The 18165-nt window shown below is 40.4% G+C and overlaps 1 protein-coding gene across 4 annotated transcripts in view; it reads left to right on the top strand.

Moving 5' to 3' along the window:
- Graf (GTPase regulator associated with FAK) overlaps window positions 1–18165 on the top strand; it is a 150525-nt gene that overhangs the window by 21737 nt on the left and 110623 nt on the right. The window lies entirely within an intron of this gene.

Raw genomic sequence — 18165 nt, 5'->3', positions numbered from 1 at the left:
AATTCCGATCAAAGTAGACATGCTGATGACTGATGGTCACCATCTACTATCAAATGTTGACGGGCCGCACTTCTTTGTTCAAAGTAAGATCAGAATGGAGTGCCACCATTCATCATTTCCCGCCACAGGAAACATTTCTGCCAAGTTTTCATTTTAAAATGAAGCAAATTAATGGGTTTAAGACTGATGACTCCCGACACTTTGATGCTACTTTGATCGGAATTGGTTCGGGAATTTGATCGTCTATGTAGGGCTTGAAACTCATGACTTCACCCGAAGCTCATCGTCCACCAAGTAGGTAGGTCAACAGCCGAAAACAGAGTGATGACTGTTGCTCCCTTATAATTGTCCATGAGGAAGTGTTGAGTCCCCGAAAGTAAAAGCTTCCATCTGTTGCCAAGTGGCCACTGGAGGGTCTCTTTCTCTGGAAAGAGCCGAAAAAATGGAGATGTTGCATGTGTGAGGGATTTGCGATTTGACTGTTGATTCTTATGTAAAAGTTCGCGAGAAACGCGATGGTGCCACTGGTTTTCTCTGGGATCAACTCCAAAGCTCAAAAAAAGCTCTCAAATTGAGGCCAAAATGGAGGGGATATCCCACCCTACCCTGAGAGTCCACCTCTACATCAAAACAAACTCTCCATGCAAAGATAGGGAGCAAATACATTAGTGGGGTTGCCGTGTTTTCAGTTTTGGAGTCCCCAAATGAAGTGGCAGCTCTGTCAATGTATTTGCTCCCTATCTTTGCATGGAGAGATTGTTTTGATGTAGAGATGGACTCTCAGGGTAGGGTGGGATATCCCCTCCATTTTGGCCTCACTTTGAGAGCTTTTTTTGAGCTTGGGAGACAATTTCAGAGAAAACCAGTGGCATTATTGTGTTTCTCGCGAACTTTTACATAAGAATCAATGGTCAAATTGCAAATTCCTCACACATGCAACATCTTCATTCGACCCCTGGCTCCCCGTAGCTCCGCCGTGGCACCAGTCGGGCGAGTTGGGTTTCCCGGAACCGGTGAGTTTTCACGGACTCGGGACTCGCGTCGACGGAGGGAAAACTAGAGCAAGGCTGTCGAGAACTGCATGGGCGCGTTTCAACGTCAAGTCCTTGGACTTGCTCTAGCCGCGCGGCCGAGGACGCTCCCTTTACCGGCAACAGAGGCGTCGCGGCGTGAGCGGGAATCATCAGCAACGTGGACGTGGAGCGCACCGGTGGACGTCAAAGAACTCGAGGAGCGTGCTGCGTGCACCGATGAAAAGGAGCCAGATCATCGCCTCGTTTCGCGCTACCTCCCGAGTCCCGACCCACGGACCCGCCAACGACAATGATGCTCCACTCATAACGCGACGACGCGACCGGCACGCTTTGAATCATCTCCGCTCCGGACGCTCGTCTTTCGCCTGCTTCGACACGTTCGGTGAAGAGCGAGGAGAGTTGTGGAATGAGGAAGGAGAGATGAGTATGAGAGGTGCCGAGATTGAGGAAGGAGCCAAGTAGGGTGGACAAATTCCATGAAAAATAAATTCTTGAAATTTTAGAAATTCATGAAAGATATTGAAAAATACCCAGGGTTTCATAAGTCCGGGATTTCCGGAAATAGTACTGATTTTTTAAGGGCGGTCCGGAAGTACTGAAAAAGTGCGGAAATTCCGCAAAAAGGTCCGGAATTTTTTGTCATTTTTGTCGCAATTTAAAATTTTTGAAATTTTTCTAATTTCGTCAAATGGAGGTACTGAAAAAGTGCGGAATTTTTCTGTTGGAGAAAGTACTGAATTTCTCGAGAATGTACTGAAAAAGTACCGTACAAGTACTTAAATTGGCCAGCCTGTTTTAGTAGACACCCTGATACCGGTTCCTTGTCAAGTTTCGCAAAATGTAAAAATTGTGACGTTCTTCTATTTTTGTGTGTTTGAGTGCGGGTTGCGTACTCTAGCTCCTGAAAAATATGAAATATTTCACAGCCTCATGAAATTGCATTAAATATTTCATTGAAATTTCCAATCCTCCATTTCTTTCTTACGTTCCATGCCACCCTGGGACAAAGGGCTGGGTTCTGGGGACTATAGGACTTGGAAATCCGTGATATTCTGGGTGAATCCAGCTAATGGAAATAGCCGGGAAAATCAGGAATTAGTCAGGAGATTGGTGCTGAAAACCAGTGGTGTGGCGTGCTTTGCGATGGATCGATCGAACTGCTATTTAAACCTGTGGAGAAGGGTGTTCGCAACGAACACCCTGTTCAAAGACCGATAAGAATAAATGAACAAATTTATTTTCATCCGAATCATTGGAGAAAAATCTTGTTTTTTTCCCCCAAGAGAATCTGAATGAAATTGAGAGGAAATCCTGGATTTTCACCGAGGGAGTTTTTCTTTCAAATCACATGAAAATTCAGGAAATGACAGAAAAAAATCGAGCATTCTGTAGGCTCCATGATGAAATAAAATACCATAAAAGTAACATAAAACTTTTAAGTAATGTTCAAAAGTTAAATTTTTTCGACCCGCAGGTTCCTCTCATAATATCGCAACAGGCGCTTTGATGAATCTTCTCCGCCGGTGGCTCCTCTTTGCCCTGCCCCCCCCCCCCCCCCCCCCCACCTCGTTCGGCGAAGAGCGAAGAGCGCGGAAAGGGGGAAGAGGCGCAAGAGAGGACGGAGGGCGAAATTAAATAATAAATAACAATAAAGCTTATAGTGATTTTGTCCAAGTTTTTCATGGAGGAACCAGGTGCTTCGATGCTACCGTGATTACACGGTCTCTTCGCGTGAACAAAGAAAGGAGGAAATAAAAAAAAGTCCTAAAAAATGGAAGGACGTAAAAAAAATTAACTTGAGGTTCGCTTGAAAAAGTTATTTTTTATTACAAAGTGATGGAAGGAATCACAAGGATAAAGGATTTAAACGAGAAAGTAAAGCAGAATCATACATTTTCCTATGGAGATTAAATTAATAATGTTCTTACCATGAAATCATATTCAGTTTAATTCGACCTAACATTCTTGATCTTTTGCAGATCCTCAGCTCCAATTTCATAAGTTGATGACGACCGCAAATGAAGTGAGCATGAGCTTAAACTCAACGAAATCAGCCGATCAAAAAGGTTGGGCGACTCTATAGTTGGTGCCTTTCTGTTGAATTCTGTCCAGATTAGCATCGTTGTTTTTGCACCAAGTGAATTGGACATTCATTCACAATCAGTGAAGTTTTACCTGACTTTCAGTCACATATCGAATGTCGAAATGAAACGTCTGAAAAACACACCGATGTCCGTCAGGAAGTGGAAAGCGTCGCGTTGGCTCTCCAGTTTTCCTCGGTTTTCTCTTTCTCGTTTGGCCGTTTTCGTGTAATCGTTGCCGTCGTATTGTTGATCGTCGGTCTCAATTTATGGGTTCTCGAGGTGGACTCCATACTCTATTGACCGACGCGTCCGGCGTCGCGGCGCGCGGTGGACATCAAGGCGCGTCTTTTCGTCGTTGCTATCCCATCGATGCCAGGTGAATGTGCGCTGACCGCGTATCGAAAACAACCAGTTTCTCCCGTAGGTACACTGGAAGAAAAAAGAAGAATAAAACAAAGTTGGTTAGAAACATCAGCGGGCTGATTGTTGAAAATAGACAGAAGCTATAGACAAAGATGCCATATCAGCGTTTCTACGAGTCCGGGAAGTCCGGAAATTAGTACTGATTTTTTAAGGGCGGTCCGGAAGTACTGAAAAAGTGCGGAAATTCCGCAAGAAGGTCCGGATTTTTTTTTTTATCATTTTTGTCCCAATTTGAGCGAGAAATTCAAATTTTTGAAATTTTTATAATTCCATCAAATGAGAGTATACTGAAAAAGTACTGAATTTTTCCGTTGAAAAGGTACCGAATTCCTCGGAAATGTACTGAAAAAGTAATGTAAAAGTACTGATTTTTGATCAGCCTGTTTTGGTAGACACCCTGCTTACGGAGTATGGAGCGATCCTATTAGTTGGAATGGATGGTTCCTATATACAAAGGGAGAAAATGATCGACTAATATTCAAGGGTCTCTTGTGGGTTGCCGTTTGTTAATCTGCCTCCTTTGTCCATTGGAAACACCCGCTTCCATCAATATGATCCCTTCTTATCCTTTTTGTCTTCTTTGTCTATCGCTTTGTCTACCGATCTCAACAATCAGCCCGCTTAATGTTCGATGTTCGATTGATCGGTGTTGATGTCGATTGTTTTATAAGTGAAAAGTGGAAGTTCAAAACAATTTCCCTTTAAAAATTGTCGATTGTTTAAAAAATGTAGTTCGGAGGTTCAAAACTTCGTAAGCGCTACAGGGTGTCGCCAAGATTGTGGAACATTTCTTTTATTTAGTGGGTATCTAGTGGCTAGACAAGAACTATCTCATTCCTGAAATTAAAACTAAAATTCAAAGCAAAATTCCCACCAAAAATTTCATGAAGAGGATGTATTAGGTCCTTTTACAGTGAGTAATAACTCCACGCAATCTAATAGCAATCCCTGCTGGTGCTTGCTGCAGGTTTTGACTGTCCACTTTTCCACTTTAAGATGGATATCAATTTTGACTGGTTCAGTGTTGCCAACTTCTAAGAAATGTTTTCGGCTTCTAGTTAAGTGGCGAGGCGTGAACTATCGATTTTCGATATTTTTCCCATTTGAATCTACGGTAAAGAATCGATTATTAAGGTGTTCGCTGCGAACACCCAATCTATCGATCCTTTTCCATAGGTTTAAATGGCAGAGCAATCGATAAATCGCTAATCACGTCACGCCACTGTTCTAGATGCAGCCTTCGAATGATTCATTGTAAAATGACCTAATTGAAAACTAGATTTGAAAGTTTTTTTCTTCTTTTTTTAATTAACATAGGTCCTTGCATTATGAAATTCTTTATCATACCCATGAATGAGAGCTATGTATTATGTGAATTCCTGGACTCGTGCCAGGTTGGCGAATAAGGCTCTCTGAAATTCAGAGGAGTTGATTTTTTTCCTCAAACGACGACCCTCAATTTTTTATCGGTGTCTCCAACAGTTTGGGCAGTCTTTCATAGTGAATGCCGTAATCTCGGCAAAAAATGTCCATTGATGAATGTGATCAATGACCAATAGAGACTTGTAAACTGAAATCCATCGCTCTCTCCTCTTGCTAGCTTATCAGTGCTGTCAGTGAAGATACGTCAATTTTAATCGCCGTTTGGACCCTTGTGTTGGAGACAAGATCAAATTAGAGTGAATCATTCCTCTTGGTTCTCAAAGCGAGGTATTCCTACTATACTGGTTTGACCATTAGGAACACCTCACTGAAATGGAATCATCTCCTATTTTTCGCCTCCGGGGCAAGATCGAATTATCAAATCTCATTGGATACCGAATATCGTTTTTGTTTACCCTAACGAAAATTGCATTCTATTAAAGAGGTTTCAGGACATTTTGTCAACGTCTTTTTGTCCGCGCACCTTTTTTGTCCAGTAGTTTACGCCCACATGTAAAATAAGCAACGGTGACTTGGTCCAAGCGTTATATTTTAGTCGGTATGTAAAATTATATTGACAGTACGGAAATGAGAAATTGAGAGAGAGGGAGGTGTTGTTATGGTTGCTCATTTTCTAAATGAAATGTTATTACTTTCTCCATTTGAATCATCTTTTTAAATTGTCGTTGGTGAATATTTGGTTTTATTTCTATCCTTAAAATATTCGATGTACAATATAATGTGTATAGGTACTTTTTTATTTTTTTTAAATTTTTTCTTCACGAAATTATTATTTCATTTTGAAAACATTTATATTTTTAAAACGTGACAAATATTTGTAAAACCTTTTCCAAGTGACATTAATCTCAATGAGCCGCAGTTGTGCCGACAGAAACTGCAAAAATGAATAAAAGAGGGGAAAAAACCAAGAAGGACGCAATCTTTAGTTTTAACCCATTTGCAACATCGATCTTTTAGAGTCAAATGCGTCAAATTTTGAGCGTTTGATTGCGCGCACACCTCGTTGCAGCACAATAAAAGCTCAAAATAAAAAAATTAAAGTGCTTTGGAAATCATTAAATTTGACACGGAACCACCAATATTTAAAAAACACACATTATATTATTATTCTCCTTTGATAAATTGATACATATTTTTTTCACATCAATATAAATGAGAATAATCAATGCAGAGTGTGCAAACATTTCAAAACCATAAGTTAAAAAACGCTGACTATTCGACAGTAGGAGTAAAGTAAAGTAAAGTAAAGTAGGAGGAAATATTAAAGCCCAACAGAGCGGAGCGGCGTGCCGCCGCGCCGCCAGCGCGAGAGGCTCACTGGCGCCTACAAACCTAAGTAGATACTTCACGCATTGCACAATGCTTGAAGTATCCACTTAGGTTTGTAGGCGCTACGTGGTCTGTCCGGAAAGTATCAGGACTTTTTAGATTTTGAGAAATCGAGCTTACCTATGACATTGTGGCTTTAATCTCCTTCGAAGTACTCTCCGTAAGACACAATGCACTTGTTCCAGCGATTTTTGAGCTGTGCAAAACAGTCCAAAAAGCACTCCTTTGGGATGTCCTTCAGCGCTCTCGTCGTATTCTCTTTTGGGTCATTGATGGAGTCAAATCGAGTCCCTTTCATTGGAGATTTCATCTTTGAGAACAGCCAGAAGTCGCAAGGAGCTATGTCTGAACTGTATGGAGGATGTGGAACCAGAGGAATACCGAGCTTTGCCCAAAAACTGTTGCACAAGACAGGAGGAATGAGCCGGAGCGTTGGCACAAATTTCGCTGCCACTCTACGGAGCCCGAGTTTTTCAGTTAAAATTTCCGCAACGACGGTCTTCGGGATATTTAGCTGCTTTTCCAGTTCCCGCATGGTTAACCGACTGTCTTGGGCAATAGTTCCCCGAACTTTTTCCACATTATCGGGAGAATTCGTCGACGAAGGTCTCCCGGACCGCGGATCACTAGCGACTGTTTCACGACCCGATTTAAAGCGATCATATCACTCATAAATATTGCTCTTGCTCATAGAATCAGTGCCAAAAGCTTTCCGAATCATTTCCATGTTCTCCTTGGCAGTTTTTTCTAGATTAAAGCAAAATTTAATACAATTTCTCTGATCTTCACGCTCGGTCATTTCACGAAAAATAAAAAACGCGACGATAGCACTTGACACACACACTTTGATCAGTTGATTGCAATCGAATGATTAAAGGTGTGAAAGCCCGATTGTGTGGCTGCATTGGAATGGACATTGGCAAAGTCCAACCCAAGTTTCAGCTCATTATATGCATTACATTCCGAGATAATCAAAAAGTCCTGATACTTTCCGGACAGACCACGTAATGCGCGTTCCGCGCTGGCCGCCCGCTTGCCGTGCGGCGGCGCCTGAAGCAACTATTTCACAACAGAGGTGTTGCACAGTATTATAAGAAATTGAACGTATTAAGCATGACAGGCATCTCTTAAAAGTACAGATCTTTCCTCTCAAAATAAATCAAGATACTTATCGTACACTGGAAAAATCCAAGAGCCTTTAGCTGAGGCAAATATAGAGGTTTATCCGGTTCAGGTATAACAAGGTGGGAAAATCTTGAAAGATAATTAAGTCCTGTTACACCAAAGAGGTGTAGAGAGTTTAAGTGAATTTTGTCTCATGGAATTGACGCTCCCCCATTTTTACCAAAACTCTCCACTGTATATTATTCTCCGTTGGACCAAACAGACAAAACAAAAAAACAAGCAAACCCTCATTCTTCCAAGACATTATACATTTTCATCAAAAACGTCCTGAGCAATTGTCATTTGTATTTACATGTGGGCCAATTAACTTTGGGTATCAGCTGGCTCCCGGACCACAAAACTCCCGTGCCGAAAAAACGCGTGGACGTAAATTACTGGAAAAAACAGGTGCGCGGACAACAAATCGTTGACGAAATGTCCTATAACCATCAAAGAGGTCACCTGATGCTAAGTGGCTTGCTACAGTTGAATATGCCCGACCTTTATGGTTCTGATCGGTCTCCAAGCTCGAGAACTGATCAGAACAGGATTAGGTTCGGTTAAGTTAGGTCACGCAACTAAACTAACTTGACGGCAATGCGGGAGGTATTACTCGACTTGAAGGCGCCTCAATGCTGGATTTGCACCCACTATTCCAGCAACTTCGATCAATAGAACTTTCTAGATCTCTTTCAGTACTCCCTCCCTATCGGTTAAGCGCTGTTTGATTTAAACCCACCTTTAGAGTTCCGTAATATTAAAGTGTTGCAGAAATTGAACGGCGCAACTGTCCCACCAAGACGGCGAAAGATTTTCTCAACATCTCCGAAGGATGACCTGATGATTAAGTCTGGTAGTGTAATTTAATATAAGTAAGTGGAAGAAATATAGACCATTCCTAAAATTCAAGTCGCTGTGAAATGTATAGTTTTCTTATTATTAGCTCTGGAAGTCGAAGGAGCCTGTTTTTTTCCTCCTTACACTTCACCAACGCTGTTTTGTCGGAATTCGCCTACACAGAGTAGAGGCGGATCCAGCAATTTGGCAACACCGGATTCCCTCCATTTAAACATACGCTAAATAATCGATTACTATCGGAGCACCTGGCCCCTCCAAAAATCGATACATTTTCATAGATTTAAATGGAGGAAATCCGGTGTTGCCAAATTGCTAAATCCGCCGATGGTACAGAGAGATATCACACAGGTCACCAACGATGTGAATTTAAGACGCACTCTAGCGGCGAGACCGCGTTACCACTATGCGATTTGCTAAAATGCTATCTCGCCTTCTGTTCAATCCATTTTTTGTAAAACTGATTACCACGGGGTAGTTTTCCTCCGGGAAAATCACACACGTTTCTCGGAAAATCTGTATTTTATCAGAAAAAAATTGGGAACATCAAATTATCCGTAAGCAGTTTTTTTCGAGCATGGATACCCACGGTGTACAGAAAGAGATGAAAAGACTAGAAAATTCTAGTAGTTAGGTCAATATCGAAGTTGTTGAAATGGTGTATGCAAATTCAGCATTGAGGCGCCTTCAAGTCGAGCGATACTTCCCGCTTTGCCGTTAAGTTAGTTTAGTTGCGTGACCTAACTTAACCGAACCTGGCCCTGTTCTGATCAGTTCTCGAGCTTGGAAACCGACTAGAACCATAAAAGTCGGGCATATTCAACTGTAGCAAGCCACTTAGCATCAGGTGACCTCTTTGATAGAATGCAATTTTTGTTAGATCAATATCGGAGTTGTTGAAATGGTGTGTGCAAATTCAGCATTGAGGCGCCTTCAAGTCGAGTGATACTTCCCGCATTGCCGTCAAGTTAGTTTAGTTGCGTGACCTAACTTGACCGATCCTGGCCCTGTTGTGGTCAGTTCTCCGGCTTTGAGACCGACCAAAATCATAGTAGTCGGGTATATTCTATTGTAGTAAAGAGAAAATTTGCTCCGAAGTCCCGGAATCACCTTTTATGTTTTATTTTTTACAAGGAAACTCGTGGAATCGTTTCTCTCGAAGTTCTCCGTGAATTTGTGTTACTTTGTACGTTTGGCAGTTAAATGCCATTTCGCATCGATTTGTGTGAAACTTGGTTCCAGGATGTAGTTTTTAACGGGAAACTCGAATTTTTAGTCCAATTTTCAAATCTCTACAATCCAAGATGGCGGACGCGGCCTAATATGCTATCTCGACTCCTGTTCGATCGATTTTTGTGAAACTTGTTAGCAGGAGGTATTTTTTACAGGAAACTCGCATTTTCAATCGAATTTTCTTAATTTTAAAATTCAAGATGGCAAACGTGGCCTACAATGCTATTCGGGCTCCTGTTCGATCGGTTTTTTGTGAAATACTCTGACTGAAAACTCGAATTTTCATAATTCGAAAATGTAAGATGGCGGATACAGTCTAAAGTGCTATCTCAGTTTGCCTTCATTCAATTTGAATGATTTCCCTGTCTTCGATTTTTTTGGGGTTTTTAGGGAAGCGTGTTATTTTTCTTCCTATTTAAAGAAAAACCTCATGTGTTATTTTTATGATAAATCAATAATTTTTGATCAATTGATTTATTATTATCTAATTGATGTTTATTTTTCTCAGGTTATCGGAGAAGATTTTTTTTCTTTCTCAGCATACACCATTGTAGATGTATATATGATATTTGAAGAACTAAGCCTGTGACGCTGAATGTCTTAAAATATACTAACTAACTAACTAACTAACTAACTAACTAACTAACTAACTAACTAAATGGTACTATGCATATTTAAATATATATCAAAGCAACTTTACGCTGAAAAACGTGACACCCCCGCTGACTGGATCTCTAAATACCTACATATCAGTGGCGAGGCGTTAATGATCGATTATCTATATTTCTCCGATTATAAAAAATATGAAAAATAAATATATATAAAAAATCTATCATTAAGTTGCTGTTTATCGATCCTTTTCCCTAGGTTTGAATAGCAGATCAATCCATGTATCGCAAAGCACGCCACGCCACTGCTACTCCCATTTTCAAAATTATCTGTAAAGACGTTAATAGCCTGAGACGCTGAATGTCTTAAAATTATAATAACTAACTAACCGCGTACTCAAACCTCCCGCTTCCAATTAAGTGTTTCTCCCTGAAGTTCCTCAAAAGCGGCATCAGCGTATCTGCAAGTGTCCCGGTAGCGCCGAGTAGCCACAACTCAGAGCTGCCAGTCGCCTTTCACGACAAACTTTGGAATTTATCACCAATTTGTCGTTCGTCAGCGATAATTCCTACTTCCAGGGTTCCAACCATAACTTATGATTATCGTCAAGTTGAAATTACACGCAGACTTGCTATCAAGTAAAAAAGCGTGCGGTGCAGAAAAAAGAAGGAGTGGAAAGAAGTTCATAAACGAAAACACAGGAAAAAGCGGAAACAAGGCTAAAAATACACAATAAAAGGCAGGACGTTTCGGTACCTTACGGCACCATTATCAACTGCAACAAGAATTAAAAATAAAAAGAAATTAAAATAAAAACCAGCAAACGGCGTTACATGGTGAAATTGGTAAATGAGACTCAAGAAGTTCATAAATTCATGAAGTTCATAAATTATCGACATTCTAAATCTTTGACTCCTTTTTTGCGTGTCGCCGAAATTCTTTGAGAGAGTCATTTAGGATTATCTCTTCGTGACCGACCGATTAATCCGTTGAATTTCGATCATTTTCTATCGAGACACGCTTTCAGTAGTTAGTTGAATTTACTTGTTACCTACTTGAACGTATGGCCAAAATCTTCAATTATGACTTTTATAGTGACAATTTGATGAATACACTTAAGATGACGAACCATTCATAGTTTCGATTTCAATTTTGTTGTTTTGATGAAGTCTATCGTTTCATTGACTTATATTGTTAGTAATGCTCTTAGCAGTCATGGAAATCACTATTGCTTAACGTCAAAAATGCTTCTAGAACCTAAAACATGACTCGCACAAATTCATCACTCTTACTTATTTTTTTCTATCAACATAAACATAATGTCTCTCCAGCTTTGTTTTCAGATTATTTGCGTCCGTTAATCTGAGTTACACGAGCATTTTCATTTTTTTATTTTTTTTTTTTTACCACAGATAGCACGTCTCAATTTTATAAAACTGATAACAATGGGTCAGTTGCGCTGGTCTCATCAGAATCGTATTTTGATGCTTTATTTTTGTAGATCAGCTAAAAATAATAAGATCTGTCCGAACAGCAACTTTCTATGTTGAATATCAACCGAGATATCGCGCCTTGAAAAACTCGATTTATGACGTCTTCTAGCGAGGTTGCGCATAACATGTATGTGCTGCCGCGGTGTATGACGTCAAAAACCCGACTTTTCAAAGGACGATATCTCGGTTAATAATGAACGTAGAGAGTTTCTATTTAGGCAGTTCTTATCATTTTTAGCTAATCTACAGGAATATATCATCAAAACGCAATTCTCTGACCAGTGCAACTGACCCATTCCTTCCTAATCCACTCGCGATTTTCCTCGGGCAGATCGCAAGCGCTGACTTATTCGGTCGCTGACTGCAGTGATGCTCATCGTGGGCCTTAAGCTACACCGTAAGTATTAATTCAATGGGTCAGCACTAAAATTCTCAGCGAGTTCTTGAGGTTGGATTTTTGACATTGTATATTTTCCGGGGATCGGGGAGTCAGCCCGATGCCCCAACCCCCAACCTGGAGGGCCAGAGTTTGATTTCGGAGTTGCAAAGATTTGTGGTTCGAAAGAGAGCAGTGGAGGATAGGAGTCGTAGAGCGCGAGGGAGTGCTGTAAAGCGACTTATATGTATGTGTATGTTCTTGAGGTCCGATTCACAGCGAAAAAATCGGTAAAAGATATAGTTAGAAAAAGAGGCGGATGATCGAGGACGGATGTGAGTATTGTAGGTGGGCCCGAACCTGAATTCAATGAACCATTCAAATCGTTGACGTCAGGTTCATTGCAACAGTCTCCATGAGCAACCGCCGGGCGCTACTCTCCCAAGTGTTGCAAGTTGATGATGCTGTTTTTCCACCGTCTGGATCCGTACTCTTAGGGCTCAAATGGGAAGCCAACCCTCTAACACGTAAAACACCGGAAAAAAACCACTGCCAATCTTCGGATTCCAATATCAAACTAAGATGGCGAAGAACGTTTGTAAATGAGCGTTCCTCCGCAAAAATGTGTGAATTTGTGCAAAAACTAAGTCAAACTAAGTAAAAACCAAGTACTCCACAAACGACGGGTCGTAACAATTGTGATAATAAATTACTGTGGATTGTGGATAATTTGAAATCATAGGCTGGCTGCCTTTTTGGACCCTAAAAGCTCCATGACCGAACCTCAAAATCATCGACATGTCAGTACTCTTTCCATATGGGCACTCTAGGTATTAGCAAATTAGCAACTTGGACAAATCGCCACCTGACCGTCCCATCGGCTACCACCACAATACTGCCGTGCTAAGGAAGAACGCCGTATGAACCTTCAGGCGTTGCCAAATTTCCTTTGATAAAACACAAATTTCCTGGTAAACTTGTGAATATTCTCCTTCCACTTTTTCAGGTAATTTTATTCGCAATTTCACCTGAAGACCCTGAAAATGTCAAGGAAAAATATTTGTAACTCTCCTCAAAAATGAACATTTTATCGCGGGAAATTTGGCAACCGTCGAATGTTCATACGGCGTTTTTCCTTAGCACGGCAGAATAGGTACGTTGTGAAGTAAACGCGGGCGAAGTTGCAGTCAGCTGTAGCTCGGCACTTGCCCACCGTAGCAGACCGTGGCCGAGGTTAGACAGGATGCAGGAAGTAGGAGTCACCGGCCGCGCTCCTGTGATCCCGTGGGATATCAACGGGAACATTTTCCGGCGGAGGGCGTCGGTCCATAGAAGTCCGTACTTCACTGACTGTGAAATGGACTGGATTAAACATAGAGCCAAGTTATGTTTTGGGGGACAATGATTTCGGAATAGTTTTGAGCTTAACAAGGCACACATTTCCTCTAGTCCAAGTTCGATGCTGGAAAAGAAACTCCGGCCGTGGAAGCCGTACTTACGGGCTATTTAGGCATACCGTCCGCGTTCCAGGTTCAGAGGCCGAAAGTTCCGGGCGTAGCACCCGCAGCAGTCGAAGCTACACTGAAAAAAATATCTCGGTGTATTTACTAAGAAAACGGTAAAATTACCAAGAATTCAGGGCGCTCTATTTGATCCCAGTTTACTCTTGGTAAAATTACCATTTATGGAATTGGTAATTTTACCAAGAAATCTAGGTAAAATTATTGAACTTTCTCGGTAATTTTACTGGACCTTAGTAAAAACGCCAATATTTGTTATCGACTGTGGTAGAATTACCGAGATAAAATGGCAAAGTTACCGGGAATTGATTACCAATAAAAGTGGTATTCTTACCTGGACAAAACAGTAAAAATACCGGTTTTTAGGTATAAGCTTACCAGTCTGTCTTGGTAAAATTACCAATAATTGGTGAAAAAAAGTGAGATGGTAAAGGTACCAACGGACCTTCGTAAAAATGCCGAGAATTTTTTTTCAGTGTACGGCTCCAGCATCCGGATCTTTCGGCCTCTGAGTCCGGAACGGACAGTACGTCTTAATAGCCCGTAACTACTTTTTCAGTGAATCAAAAATATTTCTTGCATGGAAAACACTGAGAAAAAACTATGGTTTATAAACCTATTAGAGGTAAATATGGAACACCTATAATAGTCGTAAATAAACTAATGATTATCGGTCTGTGAACCATACTAAGGTCTCTGTACCTAATTGAGGTACCCCGTACCATAACTAAGGTATATGTGCTATTATTATATGTAGAGGTACTACTATTAGTGGTGTTCCATATTTACCTCTAATAGGTTTATAAGCCATAGTTTTTTCTCAGTGAAAGGCGTTGAACTTTATTTTTAGTCTATAGCGTGGGCGTTGCCTCCGAAAGGCTATTTTTTTTTTAAAAAAAAAAAAAAAAAAAAAAAAAAAAAAAAAAAAAAAGTTTCTCTTTTTTTTGAGTCTGTTCTCTCTAAGTCCCATAGCTTAACGGTTGATAAGTTTCAAAGAAAAGAAAGTGCGCGAACGGAGACCGTCGTCAAAAAATAGACCAAATCCAATCGTGAAAACGCGCTCGAGATTTTCATCAGCTCATAGAGCAATGAAGCGATAAATATGACAACCGTAACGTGAGCATTGAAAGTAACGATGGGTGCCTCATAATTCAGTACCGCTCCGAACGTATTTTTCTTGTCACAACCGCGGGTGATTCATCCAAATATTTTGGAACGATGAGCTCCACTTTGATAGTTGCTTTTCGTCGAATCGACCTGTTGAATGAAAGCAAAATGCGCCTATTGTATTGACGAGTGCCTGGCCTAAAAATAACCCGAATTATATCTCAGAAAATATGCCCGACTTCATGAATGAATTACGTTACTCGTTGTCGTTCATTCATCCTGTCTCAATTCCAATTACGGTAGTTTTTACCCCAAGTCATCGAACCTATAAGACCGCAACAATTTTTTTCTTCAATGAAATCTAAATCGATACCCTGATTTTGTTCTTTAGTGAATCCCAGAAAAGCCGAATTAAAAAAAAAAAAAAAAAAACATTATTTATAACTTTCCTCTTAAATGATCATTTTTTCAGAGGAAATTCGGCAACGTTCAGATGCTCATGCTCATACGACGTTTTTACGTGCACGGCAATTTTCAGCGCGGGCGTCGGGTAGAGTGTTACGTCGCTAAAGGCGTGCAAAGTGCATCTTTAAGCTCATCTTGACACGCTGCGGCCGTTTCAATTCATAAATGATCCTGATTAAGATGTAAATATTCAGCGCTTCGCTAATTAAAATGCACATAATATCCCGGCATCGCGCTCTACTGTGTCCGCGTGCTAAGGAAGAGCGCCGCATGAGCCTTCAGACGTTGCCATATTTCCTTCGATAGAAACCTAATTTATTAGGCAAACTGTGAATATTTTTTTCAATTTTTTTAAACAATTTTGTTCGCAATTTTACCTGAAACGTCTGAAAATTTCAAGGAAAAATACGCATAATTTTCTTAAAATAAGCATGTTTTATCCGGGGCAATTTGGCGATACTCAAATGATCATCTGGCGTTTTTCCTTAGCACGGCAGCTAAGGTAAAACGCCGTATGAACATTCGAGAGTTGCCGAATTTCCCTTGATAAATCATGTATTTTTGACGAAATTTATGCTTATTTTTCCTTGAACTTTTCGGATATTTTAGATTAAATCACGTAAAAAAATGTGTAAAAATTTTAGGATAAAATATTCCCAATTTTTTCAGTGAATCCGATTTCTATTGAAGGAAATCTGGCAACTTCTGAAGGCTCATACGGCGTTCTTCGTGAGCACGGCAGTGTGTCTGCGTCTATTTTCAGTCTCCGAGCGACATCGAATGAATGAACCGACCGAACGGATGGACGCATCAGGTCCTCGGTGAATGAATTTAATCGCACTACGCTCCGGCTCGTCAACGTCCGGAAAACTCTGCTCGATTTCGAACTGTAGGCATTTTTCCGTGTGATTTCCATCGATCAAAATGCGACAGTCTCGTTCTCGGACAGCCCTCCTTTTGCAGCGATGGGTCGGTGGATCGTATTCGATTATGGTTCGATGTGTCGCTTGGTTTAAAGCAATAGAACGTAACCTCAAACAAAAATTTTTGGATTTGAGTTGGAACATTTGAAAATAAGAAAATGTAGAATTTGCAGGGAAATTTTTATTCCTCTACTGAAAGCGATTAAATTTGCTAATTTCACAGTGTTTTTTTTTTACAATATTTTTCCGATATAGGAAATATTACAAAAATTGATTTATAGGTGAGAAAATGCACCGCCAAGTCTACGTCATCTGGCGGCATTCCCCATTTAATCACACGTATTTTAGCAGATTAGATCATTTTGTTATATTCTCCAATAATTGTTCAATTTATGAATCAAGGGTTTCCTCGTGTTCAGCTCACTCAGCAGTTTCCACTCCACACGAGATTCATCAGATTTCAGACACCTGCAAATTCTCTATTCCTAACAATTTCACTATTTATTGCCACTTGATTCTCAGAAGAATGAAGCATCTTTCACAAAAAACCCGTTCCCGTAGACTTCTCAATTGATTTTCGAGGCTATGTTTACATGTTTAGCCAATCGATATCGATACAATCTCACCTGTTTGATATATCGAATACGAGCGTGACCATGCAAAGACGCAGCTCACCCTGAATCTGAAAAACGATCGACACCTATATGCACTGAAACTATCGTTATTTCCAATCCCCCATAAAACTATCAATCCACGTCTAATCTACCGTTGTATCAACGATACGTTACCGCTGTTTTTTACGAGTGCGGGTTTTACTCGGTTTGCGGAAAACTGTGGGGATTCCGTGAAGAGCATACACCGGGTTCAGTAACCACTCGATCGAGGAACCAATTTTCCCGACAGCGATGACAGCCGCAAGAAAGTTCTCGGTGGTCTGCGCCGCCGCGCCGCTTTGCCGTGCTGCGGGAAAAGACCGTATGATCATCTGAACGTTGCCAAATTCCTTCAAATATGATGTTTTTTGAGAAAAATTATAATGAATAATTTCACTGGAAAAAAACACATTGGATCTAGAGTCCAGATTCTTGAAAACATTGACAGGAAAAAATACTCTTGATTCCATCGGATTTTTGCTTGAATCAAAACGAAATCCGCTTAAATTAAGAGGCTTGGTTATTAATTTAAGCTAGATTCTGATTGAATCAAGAGTACTTTTTCTTGTCGATGCTTTTAAGAGTCTGGACTCTAGATCCAACGTGGTTTTTTTTCCAGTGTTCCTTTGAAATTGAGGTTTTTGGAATACCTACTAACGGCGCTAACCAGTGTTGAAGCGGATAACAGCAGGATGTATTAAGACCTGAAAAACCTGGATGGTCAGGGAAATCCCCGGGGGGTCTTTTATGAAAAAGAGTGGACCTTTAAAAAAATCTTGCAACTTTAAATCTGGAAAAACATCGAAGCTCAAGCAAAGCTTTAAAATCTAACCGTATGAGTCTCTGTTTGGTCCTGAGTTCAGCACCCTAAGTCACAGTCAATAGCAAATAGAGGAATCATTTTCAGTTAAAAATTGCAATTTTAGTAAATTGAATGATTAATACTTGAAAAAGGTTTGCATGTTTCTATCATTTGCAGTGAGATTATTGCTAAAAAAAAAAAATTCATTTTCTGTCCTACGCGTATAGATTTTTCTTATGAAAAGTCAGGGAATTCTGATCATTTTGTTCATATACGAGAAAACCTGAAAAAGTCAGGGAATTTTTTCTCGCCAACCTTGTAAACACCCTGAAACGTTTTTTCAGATAGCTGACAACATGGAGTTTCCAATTTCGATTTGGAAAGTGTGTCCCATTTTTTTTTTTTTTTGAATATGAACAGAATTATAGGGGGTCTATAAAGATCTGGTGATGTCGGCAGAAAGTATCTTCATCAAGTGGTGGAAGGAGAAAAAGAAAAACAAGCAGTTTCAACGCCCAAGCGTTGGAGGGCGCTTCTTTGACAAAGCATATTACTACCAAATTATGTACCCGAAGACTGCCGTAGATGGAATTTAAAGTGGGATCCTTTAACCGCAAAACCCTTCAAAACTCCAGATCGACCGCGGAGAACT

This window comes from Bemisia tabaci, chromosome 7 (assembly GCF_918797505.1).
Source record: "Bemisia tabaci chromosome 7, PGI_BMITA_v3".
Taxonomy (NCBI): domain Eukaryota; kingdom Metazoa; phylum Arthropoda; class Insecta; order Hemiptera; family Aleyrodidae; genus Bemisia; species Bemisia tabaci.
This window is presented reverse-complemented; position numbering and strand designations above follow the sequence as displayed.